Genomic DNA, 12,363 nt, shown 5'->3' with positions numbered 1-12,363 from the left:
TTTACACTCCGTCCAATTTACACTCCATCCGATTTACACTCCGTCCGATTTACACTCCGTCCGATTTACACTCCGTCTGATTTACATGCCGTCCGATTTACACTCCGTCCGATTTACACTCCGTCCGATTTACACTCCGTCTGATTTAACCTCCGTCCGATTTACTCTCTGTCCGATTTGCACACCGTCCGATTAGTCTTCTTCCGATTTACACTCCATCCGATTTACACTCTGTCCGATTTACTCCCTGTCCGATTTACACTCCGTCCGATTTACACTCTGTCCGATTTACACTCTGTCCGATTTAAACTCCGTCCGCTTTACACTCTATCCGATTTACACTCCATCCAATTTACACTCCATCCGATTTACACTCCATCCAATTTACACTCCATCCCATTTACACTCCATCCGATTTACTCTCCATCCGATTCACACTCCGTCCGATTTACTCTCCGCCTGATTTACACTCATCCGATTTACACTCCATCCTATTTACACTCCATCCGATTTACACTCCATCCGATTAATCTCGGTCCAATTTACACTCCGTCTGATTTACATTCCGTCTGATTTACTCTCTGTCCGATTTACTCTCTCTCCGAGTTACACTCCATCCGATTTACACTCCGTCCGATTAATCTCGTTCCGATTTACACTCCGTCTGATTTACTCACTGTCCGATTTACTCTCTGTCCGAATTACACTCCCTCTGATTTACATTCCGTCCGATTTACACTCCGTCCGATTTATTCTCCGTCCGATTTACACTCCGTCTGATTTACTGTCCGTCCGATTTACACTCCGTCCGATTTACTGTCCGTCCGATTTACACCTCTGTAACATTTGCAAAATTGAACATTGTCCTATAAGGGTCTATTGGCAGAAAAGGCCTTAACTTTTAAAGACTGTTTTAAAAGAAGCCCAGAAAAAGGGACACACAAAATGGCCGCCAGACCCCGTGACCAGCTTTTGGGACACTTTAAAATGGTTCCTGCAGTCCCCAGACAGCTTTTTGTGGATTCAGCCCACAGTAGGTTCTGGAAGGCAGTTTCAGGGAAAACGAAACCAGACAGAGCCCCATACATATAGGTTGGATGCAGATCCGATCAGATCGGCCTGTAGATAAAGGCCATCAAAATGTTTACCCGGACAAAGGGATACCATTTCATATTCATAGGGGGAACATCAAGCACCGTTTAAAACATCAGAAGGACATTAAAGACAATACAAGGTCGTTCCAGACCAGAGAAGACCGTTACCGGCCATTCGAAGATACTTTAAAAACAAAGACTACCCCGCTGTGCTACAAGCCCGCCAAAAGTTAAACAAAGACTAACCTTGATTTGGCGGGAGATAAGGGCCTCCATGGAAAAGTATAACTGGAGTCCTGGGGTGGCCATCGGTAGCTTTTCTTGTAGCTTTTTTTCAGCTTGGAGCTTGTAGCTGGTAGCCTTTGAGCTAGCTTTTCGAGAGCCGTGGAGGAACATTGATCTGGAGACCAGCCAAGAAGGTGATTTGCGTCTGTGTCCCGCCCCGGGGTAACCATCAGGAGATCATCGACAAACCCCGGGCCATTGATGAGATGAAGGACAGCAGCCCTCCAGAAGAAACCTATCTGAAAATGGTAAACCAGCTGGGCTCTGCGAAGAAACCTATTTGACCATGATCAAATAGGTGGCCTCCGTTCATGCCGCCGTCCAGGCCTGCCACCATCCAGCCTGTCCATGACCTTCACCTTGAGGAAGAAGAGAGAGAGAGTCACAGCCCACAGCGTTGACCACGTGGAGACAGGACGCCTGAGAGGATCAAAATGCAGACCTTTCAAAATCTTATACTTTCTCATTGGATTGGTGAGCATATTTCTGGCCCCTCATAATCTGATCTAGCTAGGCTTAGGGGGTGGGCATTTTGGGTATAATTGATTATGAGTTGTTGTCCCTCGATGTTCCGTGTGTTTCCCCATTTCAAGATGACTTTTGTAAAGTATAACATGCCCGTATATATGTTGGTTAGTCCTGTATTATGATTTGTTTTTCCCTCCCATGTACTTTATTGGCTTACATTCAATTTTGTTCCTTTATGCAATAAAATTTCATTTTGTTTTCATTAAACTTGGTCTATAGAGTATTCTCTGTATTCTCTGCATTGTAGTTCCTGTCTCAAATTCCAATGTATAGAACCTAAGGGGCGAGTGGGTCGCACCACTCAAGGTTTTACTGTGCAAGAGAGAGAGGCCTCCAGAGAGAGAAACCTCTGCGATCTAAAAACCCCTTGCAGAAAATGGCGACCGCGGCAGGACACTGGCAGCAGGATTGCAATGTATTAGACCCAGGTTTAAATGGACGAAATGTTATGGATGAGAGGATAGCGGATTATGTTTTTGGCAAGGTAAATCTCACTAAGCAGTGGATTTCCGATCTCTTACGGGATGAGCGTCCGGTAGACGCAGCCATCAAAGTCCAGTGTATAGAAGCAGAGAGAGGACAGAGAGTAAAGAACATAAAAAGTCAGTAGAGAAGGCAGTGTAGCTGTTGTGCTACAAAAGACAAGTCCAGATTTTGGACAAAGTTGTTGCAGCGCAGGCAGCCAAGATCAAAACCCAGGCTTCAGAGATAGAGGAAAAGGCCATGGGTGGGGAAAAACTCATCGCAGTGCTTCACGCGCTGAATCAGGAACGCCAAACTGTAGCCAGCCAACATCAGGCTAAAATCGAGTACCTGGAATGTCAGGTTACTGAGGCAAAGTTGCATGAAGCGAGGGTACGGGAGAAAAGCGCCCGCCTCACACAACAGATAAGAGCGCAGGAGGAGAGAGTAGTAGAGGTCAAGGCAGCTTACAAGCTGGCCATTGAGAACGGGTTTGAAAGCGCAGACCACGGCCCCTGCCAGAAGGCGTTAGAAGACCTAAGAATGGCCCTGGCAAAAGCAAAAGGCATGGTATGCCTCGTAAGCCCAAAAGCGAGTCAGATAGACTTCCTGAAGGAATCCAAAAGACCGATTCCACACGAAGTAGTTGTGACACCAGCCACTGAACCCTCAGCACCGCCGAGCTATAATGAGGTTTGTCCCGAAGGGGGGGGTGGTAGAAGGGGAGGAAGCCGAGGTAGAACCGGAGGAAGAACAACCCCTGGTAGTAAAGCCGGAGCCGGCACCAATGTATCCTACTCGGCACCAGAGATACGGTCCCACTGACGCAAATGGCGCGGACGGACCCCACCTGAACCAGATCATGCTGCCCCACGGTGCCCAACAACTCAGAGCGATGGTGAGCCACCTCCCAAAACTCACTGAGAAGGGAGATCCCTCAGTCCATTTCAGGGAGATAGAGGAGACAGCCGCCGTCAATGATTGTGATGATCTTGAACAGGCGAAGATGTTGCTGTTCTCCCTGGATAGCACAATCCTTCAGTGCCTCTCAGACGGGAGTAAGAGGGGACGGAAAGGGTATGTGGAACTCAGGGACGAGGTCCTGGAGGTTATGGGAGTTGACGACGGCAATCCGTTCTTCCATGTGAAAGGGACTGTGCAGCTAACTGGAGAACCCCCACGGGTTTTCGCAGAAAGGCTGTGGCCAGTGTATCGGCGCAGCTGTCCGGGCATGCCGGAATGATCCGCAATGAACAACGTCCAGCGGGTTCATTGGCTCCGCTGCCTGGTTGCCAACAGCTCAGCAGAGATGCAGGCCCAAGCCAAATCTTGGTTTGACCCCCAAGGTCCCGGTACCACAGAGGAGACAGTGCTCCGACAGCTCACCATTGCATACAAGAATTGCAGGAGTCAGGAGGCACCTCCCTCTAAGGGAACAGTGCATGAGGCAAAACCCGCAGCCCCAAGTAAAAAGGAGTGGCATCAGGAGGGGAATCTCCCTCCCCAAGCCAAGCTCAATTGCTACGGGTGTGGGAAGGATGGACATTGGCGCAGGGACTGTAAAAATCCGTGGAAGGATAATAAGGGAAGATCTCCCCCAGCCCAAGCCCAAGCCCAGACCGCCGCCCCAGAAAAGGGAACCGGTGCAGCTATGGATCCCGCTGCAATAGAGTCAATTATAGAGGCAATGCGGTCTCTTATGATCTCGCAGGGGAGGGTAGCAGTCACCACCGGTCCTGTCAGTCCCACAGCCCCGATCGTTTCACCCAAATGACTGGAGCCCACGCAGCCCGTTTACCTGTGTCCATTGCGATATGATCTATGGAGGCGACCCCTTGTGGAGATGGAGGTAGAAGAGGTAAAAGGGACCTATCTGGTGGATACGGGGGCATCGTGCTCCGTGATCCACGCAGCTAACCCTACCACCTCACATCTGTCCACCGAGGTTCCATATGTTCTGTCGGGCTTCACGGGCAAAGAACAGGCTGGCGCATTCTCCATCCCTCTCTCCATTCATTTAGGACCACTCCGCACCACGTGGAAGTGTGTACTGATGAAATAGGAGTTGGAGGGGGGAAAAGGGATCCTTGGGTCCGATTTCTTAGTAGAACACGGGATTCTCGTGGATCTTAGAAATCACTGTCTCTGGGGAACGAGTATGGGTGAGAAAGAAAAAGGGGTTTCAAGGTGAAACCAAAGAAGGCACGGGTCGGCCAGCAGGAAGTAAAATTCCTGGGTCTGACCATCCGCGCTGGAGAGAGGGCCATAGACAAGGCCAGACGGGAACCGGTACAAGACCCACTGGTCCCCACCACTTGCGTAGTGGAGGTGCCCCGGCGCACTAAATGGTTTCGCATAAATCAGTGCAAACTATTTAAGCCGAGTGCAAAAGAAATAACAACCGAAGCCAGGTCTGAGAGTAAAAATCCTCAGCCTGAGGCGTGCAAAGAGTCACAGACCACACAGGCTGGAACCACAGCCTGCTTGAGGGGAGGAGCTATCCCGCCCACCTGGGAGGTTTCCCCATTGGCCTGGGACTCCGACGGGGAAGAGCCCGAACAGCTAGACCCCGCCATTGACACGATTCTGGAGGAGGTGGAGTCGGAGGACGGAGGTCCCGCCCTCGACTCAAGCTTAGGGGAGGTAGAATTTGGGGGCGGAGATCCTCCACCTGTAGGGACAGGTAGGGAGGAGTCGTCTGCCACAGACCCAAATCCCGAAGGAGCGGAGCCTGAGGGAAGGGAGCCGAAGCCGACAGTCGTGGAGAGGCCACGGGCTGTGAGGGCTAAAGTCCCGACCAAAGGTCCACTCGCAAAGGGAGCCTTGCCCGATGTACCCCCTCGCAGGTCGTCTCACCCGAGCACAGTCGGGGAAGAGCCCGAACAGCTAGACCCCGCCCTTGACACGATTCTGGAGGAGGTGGAGTCGGAGGATGGAGGTCCCGCCCTTGACTCAAGCTTAGGGGAGGTAGAACTTGGGGGCGGAGATCCTCCACCTGTAGGGACAGGTAGGGAGGAGTCGTCTGCCACAGACCCAAATCTCGAAGGGGCGGAGCCTGAGGGAAGGGAGCCGAAGCCGGCAGTCGTGGTGGAGCCACGGGCTGTGAAGCCTAAAGTCCCAACCAAAGGTCCACTCGCTAAGGGAGCCTCGCCCAAGGCACCCCCTCGCAGGTCGTCTCGAACGCCTCAGCCAGTAAAGCCCTGGCCCGATTCCTCCTACTTCAGCAGGCATCGACTTGGGAAATCCCTAGAAAGACGCAGTCCCCAATTGGCAGCAAAAGGTTGCAGGGGACTCAAGCTACAGGTCAGTGCGGCCCCACCACAGGGAGCGGTGAGCTGCAGTCCAAACAGGGATTAGGTAGGCCGCCCGGGGACGGGCGGCGCTGTATATAAGTTTAGTTAAGTTTAAGTTTTGGTTAAGTTTAAGGTGTGTAAATTTTTTTAAGGTGATGAGTGTTATAAGGAGTAGCTTTAGAATCTGCCCAGCATGTGTGTTTGTTTGGATCGAGGTCGAAAGACCCGATCATGCCTTCACCTAGGCCAGAATCTCTCGGGAGCCTAGCTGTATCGTTTAATCAGTTGCAGGAACCCAAGGCACTATGGAAAGGATTCTCATCGCGTTCGCGGTGATCAGGTGTAGCTTGGCCTATCGGAGCTACACCAAGAACTCCATAGTATATGGATGTTCTGGGGACACAGCCCCCATCGCGACCGATGGAACTGGCAAACGGGACGTTGAAGAAACAGCCACCTATTTCCACAAGGGGAGGTGGCCAGGATGGCTGGGGTCGAACTCTACGGAATACTCCAGCCAGTCCGGATTCGCATATGGAGAGACTTCTCTAATGTGTCCCAGGGTGAGGATCATCACGCCCAGAGTCAGCGTCACCGTCGGAAGGAAGATTTGTTTGAACTGTACAGGACATGTTCCTTTGGACAGATGGTGGTGGTTGCGCAAGTCGAGCAAGACCATGAAGAACTCCACGGTCGAGTGGGAGCGACTGGGTAACAATACCCATCGGACTATTACGGGGACTCATGGGGGATTGAGTGTCTGTTGGGACAAATGGTGGGAACCAGATGAGGGGATTTACATCTGTATGTGGGGTTCAGAACGCGTCTGCCCCACAGGCATCTCCATCTTTTTCCAAAGACAGTGGCAGGATGCAGGGAAAGGGATGAGGTGGGACGTCAGCACACGGGCGTGCGGAGTCCCATACTCGCAGATCCTGGTTAATGCCACTGAACTCATCACCCGCCCCCGCAAGCCCCTGCCCACGATTCCAGTAGCCAAAGCCCACAAGGAAGGGTGCCCCACCACTACCAAGGGACCCGGGAACGGATTGGTATTAGTGCCCACAAGTCAGGTGCTGTACCAAGGGGTGCACTACGTGGTGGCCTCGGTGATTTTAAACCTCACCGAGGTGCGATTGCCAGAGTGGTGCCCCAAGGAAACGGAGCAATTGTACCAGGTCCTGTTAACAAACATGTTCAGACAATTTTATGAGTTCGACTTTGCCGATGTCGACAGAGCCGGATTGTACACCACACCACATGAGGTCTTGGACAGGGTAGGGAGACAAAGAAGGGGTACAGTCAATGAAATTTTTACCGCTTTTAACACAGGGACTTCTGTCATCAACACTCTGGATGACGTGGAGCTATAGGCTCAGATCAATGATTTAAAAGGGCGGTTAAGAAAGATACTGATGGATGAGAATAAGGTAGTGGGTTCTGAGTTAAATGAGGACCAGGACATGACACTACACTTAAAAGAAATTATAGCTGAGCTGGAGAAACATGCTAAAACGGTAAATGCTCTCCTCAGAGAGGATCGGAATGCATCAGATCAGGCTGCGCAGAACGAAGTGTGCGTGCTGTACGGGGTGTGGTTACTGGGCGAGGGCCGCAGTAATCTGGAGGATTTAAAACAGGGTTTGGTCCCCTCCTGGATCGGCAATAAGCACCTCGCAGCCCTCCACCCTTTTGAGAACGTATTAAGTCCATGCCAGCTCAGACTAGCTTCAGAGGCCTACCCAGTCCCAGTGGACTGTGGACGGTCTAATCACACCATTATGGGTATAGTGGTAAGAATGCCGGTTATGGGAAAGACAGCTAAGCCCGCCCCGGTATACAGGGTGGAGAACATTGGAGTCATTCAAGGGGGTGCACACATTCGCTACACAGCGGTCCCACCGTACGTCATTCGATGGGAGCATGCAATGACGGGTACCGACCTCTCGGGGTGCCGGAGCCGGGGAGTACACATCACCCTGTGTCCCCAGCACTTGAATGCCTATTCGAAACCACCGTGCGGGTTCAGAACTGCTGGCACGAAGCCTATAAATTGCACCATGGAGGCAATGGCACAAGGCCATGTGCCCCCGCAGGTGGCATATATAGGAGGTGGGACATACTGTGTCACCACTGCAGCGCCCCACTACCAACATGGACAGCACGGCTGGTGTCCGGTCAGTGACAGCAGTTTCTGCTTCAAACCTAATGCAGAAGTTCAAGTGGCCCAAGAGCGAATTGTCCCTATTCCTGAACCTTCCACTGTTCACCTCACTGTCAAGGAAAATTTCACCGATCTTCAACGATTCGTTGCACATTTTGGCTACATCATTCCCCCTCTCCCTGAACACCTCACCAAGACACTAAAAGCTGTTGCTGTTTCACAGAAACATTTTTACACGCTGGAGCAGAAGACATTAGAAATAGGGGCAGACATATTAGATATAGTGACCCCACAGTGGTGGGACCTGTTTACTAATATAGAAGTCCCTTCATGGATTAGGATAGCCTCCCACATCCTCGCAGTATGCCAGATTGTTATTGTGATTTATTTACTCTTTGTACACTGTAAAAAGGACAAACGTTTACAGAGGTATGAGAACAGGGGAGAATGGAGGGAGCATTATGTGCGGGTAGACGAAGAAACACCCGTTTAGATTTTTGCTGCTATGTATAAAGTTAAAGTTTCCCTCCCTCCTCTATTTTTGATCGTATTCATGTATGATGTTGTGTGTATTTTCTTTCTTTATTATTTTTATTGAAGTTTTTAGGTTGTGTTGTTAATAAAAATAATATGTATGAACCAGGTGGTGTAGGGGTATTAGGCCTCCCTCCACGCCTGGAAATGTGTGTATCAGATTTTAACTCCAATGTATTGCCATCTATAGATGCTTTATGTACACTGTAGGTTTTCTGAAATGGGAAATGCATGTGTCTTGGGGTCATAGATAGGTAAATACAGGGGATGGTTTGATTGTGGAGAGTCAGAAAATTTTGCTCACCCAGAATTATGATACTTCAAGCAAGTTATAGTATCATCAGGGGGGACTGTAAGATTTGTAAAATTGAACATTGTCCTATAAGGGTCTATTGGCAGAAAAGGCCTTAACTTTTAAAGACTGTTTTAAAAGAAGCCCAGAAAAAGGGACACACAAAATGGCCGCCAGACCCCGTGACCAGCTTTTGGGACACTTTAAAATGGTTCCTGCAGTCCCCAGACAGCTTTTTGTGGATTCAGCCCACAGTAGGTTCTGGAAGGCAGTTTCAGGGAAAACGAAACCAGACAGAGCCCCATACATATAGGTTGGATGCAGATCCGATCAGATCGGCCTGTAAATAAAGGCCATCAAAATGTTTACCCGGACAAAGGGAAACAGTTTCATATTCATAGGGGGAACATCAAGCACCATTTAAAACATCAGAAGGACATTAAAGACAATACAAGGTCGTTCCAGACCAGAGATGGCCGTTACCGGCCATTCGAAGATACTTTAAAAACAAAGACTACCCCGCTGTGCTACAAGCCCACCAAAAGTTAAACAAAGACTAACCTTGATTTGGCGGGAGATAAGGGCCTCCACGGAAAAGTATAAATGGAGTCCCGGGGTAGCCATCGGTAGCTTTTCTTGTAGCTTTTTTTCAGCCTGGAGCTTGTAGCTGGTAGCCTTTGAGCTAGCTTTTCGAGAGCCGTGGAAGAACATTGATCCGGAGACCAGCCAAGAAGGTGATTCGAGTCTGCATCCCGCCCCGGGGTAACCATCAGGAGATCATCGACAAACCCCGGGCCGTTGACGAGACGAAGGACAGCAGCCCTCCAGAAGAAGCCTATCTGAAAATGGTAAACCAGCTGGGCTCTGCGAAGAAACCTATTTGACCATGATCAAATAGGTGGTCTCCATCCATGCCTTCGTCCAGGCCTGCCAGCATCCAGCCTGTCCGTGACCTTCACCTCGAGAAAGAAGAGAGAGAGTCACAGCCCGCAGCGTTGACCACGTGGAGACAGGACGCCTGAGAGGATCAAAATGCAGACCTTTCAAAATCTTATACTTTCTCATTGGATTGGTGAGCATGTTTCTGGCCCCTCATAATCTGATCTAGCTAGGCTTAGGGGGTGGGCATTTTGGGTATAATTGATTATGAGTTGTTGTCCCTCGATGTTCCGTGTGTTTCCCCATTTCAAGAGGACTTTTGTAAAGTATAACATGCCTGTATATATGTTGGTTAGTCCTGTATTATGATTTGTTTTTCCCTCCCATGTACCTTATTGGCTTACATTCAATTTTGTTCCTTTATGCAATAAAATTTCATTTCGTTTTCAATAAACTTGGTCTATAGAGTATTCTCTGCATTGTAGTTCCTGCCTCAAAATCCAGTGTATAGAACCTAAGGGGCGAGTGGGTCGAACCACTCAAGGTTTTAATGTGCAAGAGTGAGAGGCCTCTAGAGAGAGAAACCTCTGCGATCTAATAACCCCTTACACCTCCTCCGATTTACACACCGTCCAAATTTACACGCCGTCCGATTGACTCTCCGTCCGATTTACACTCCGTCCAATTTACACACCGACCGATTTACCCACCGTCCAATTTACTCTCGGTCTGATTTACTCTCCATCCGATTTACACCTCGTCGGATTTACTCTCCGTCCGATTTACTCTCCATCCGATTTATTCTCCGTCCGATTTACACTCCGTCCGATTTACACTCTGTCCAATTTACACTCCGTCTGATTTACACTCCGTTCAATTTACACTCCGTCTGATTTACACCCCGTCCTATTTACAACCCGTCCGATTTTCACGTTGTCCGATTCACACTCCGTCCGATTTACACTCCGTCCGATTTACACCCCATCCGATTTACACCCCATCCGATTTACACTCCGTCCAATTTACACTCCGTCCAATTTACACTCTGTCTGATTTATACCCCGTTCGATTTACACTCCGTCCGATTAACTCTACGTCCGATTTGCACCCTGTACGGTTTGCACTCCGTCCGATTTAGTCTCCGTCCGATTTACACCCTGTACGGTTTGCATCCGTCCTATTTACTCTCTGTCCGATTTACACTCTGTCCACTTTACACTCTGTCCGATTTACACTCCGTCCGATTTACACTTCGTCCGATTTACACTCCGTCCACTTTACACTCTGTCCGATTTACACTCCGTCTGATTTACACTCCGTCCGATTTACACTCTGCCCCATGTACACTCCGTCCGATTTACACTCCGTCCGATTTACACTCCGTCCGATTTACACTCCGTCCACTTTACACACTGTCCGATTTACACTCCGTCCGATTTACATTCCGTCCCATTTACACTCCGTCCGATTTACACCCCATCCCGTCTGATTTACTCTCCATCTGATTTCTTCTTCTTCTTCTTCTTAGGCAGTCTCTCGGAACCGAGGATGACTTGCTTCCACCTTAAAAATGAGCTCGCATGTGGCTGATTAGTCCAATGCGGGACCTACTGTCTCTGTCACAGGTGGGGCAGACGGTGGTTGAAGGGGCGGGTGGGTAGGGTGCTTGGGTTGACGTGCGCTCCTTGCGCTGCCTGCGCTTGGCTTCCGCTTGCTCCCGGCGGAGAGACTCGAGGAGTTCGGCGCCTTCCCGGATGCTTCTCCTCCACTTTGTGCGGTCTTGGGTCAGGGATTCCCAGGTGTTGGTGGGGATGTTACACTTTTTCAAGGAAGCTTTGAGGGTGTCCTTGAAGTGTTTCCTCTGCCCACCTGGGGCTCTCTTGCCATGCCGGAGCTCCGAGTAGAGCGCTTGTTTTGGGAGTCTCGTATCGGACATGCGGACAATGAGACCCATCCATCGGAGCTGTTCCTGCGTGGTCAAATGTTTGATGCTGGGGATGTTGGCCTGAGCAAGAACACTGACGTTGGTGTGCCTATCCTGCCAATGGATTTGCAGGATCTTACGGAGGCAGCATTGGTGGTACCTCTCCAGTGCTTTGAGGTGCCTGCTGTACATGGTCAATGTCTCTGAGGCATACAGCAGGGCAGGTGTCACTGCTGCCCTGTAGACCATGTACCCCTCAATTTAAACACCGCTCGATTTACCCCCCCCACCAATTAACACAACCCGATTTACACCCCCCAATTCACACCCCCCCAATTTACACCCCCAATTTACACCCCCCGATTACTCTCCACTTGCCTGGATGAGTGCAGCTCCAACAACACTCAAGAAGCTCAACACCATCCAAAACAAAGCAGCCCACTTGATTGGCACCCCATCCACCACCTTAAACATTAACCCCCTCCACCACCGGCGCACCGTGGCTGCAGTGTGTACCATCTACAAGATGCACTGCAGCAACTCGCCAAGGCTTCTTCAGCAGCACCTCCCAAACCCGCGACCTCTTCCACCTAGAAGGACAAGGAAAGCAGGCGCATGGGAACACCACCACCTCCAAGTTCCCCTCCAAGTCACACCCCATCCTGACTTGGAAGTATATCGCCGATCCTTCTTCGTCGCTGGGTCAAAATCCTGGAACTCCCTCCCTAACAGCACTGTGGGAGCACCTTCACCACACGGACTGCAGCGGTTCAAGAAGGCGGCTCACCACCACCTTCTCGAGGGGCAACTAGGGACGGGCAATAAATGCCGGCCTTGCCAGTGGCACCCACATCCCATAGAATCATAGAATCATAGAATCATAGAATGGTTACAGCACAGAAGGAGGC

Source organism: Somniosus microcephalus, chromosome 10, assembly GCF_052327205.1.
Source record: "Somniosus microcephalus isolate GS21.2 chromosome 10, FLI_Smic_1.0, whole genome shotgun sequence".
NCBI lineage: Eukaryota > Metazoa > Chordata > Chondrichthyes > Squaliformes > Somniosidae > Somniosus > Somniosus microcephalus.
This window is presented reverse-complemented; position numbering follows the sequence as displayed.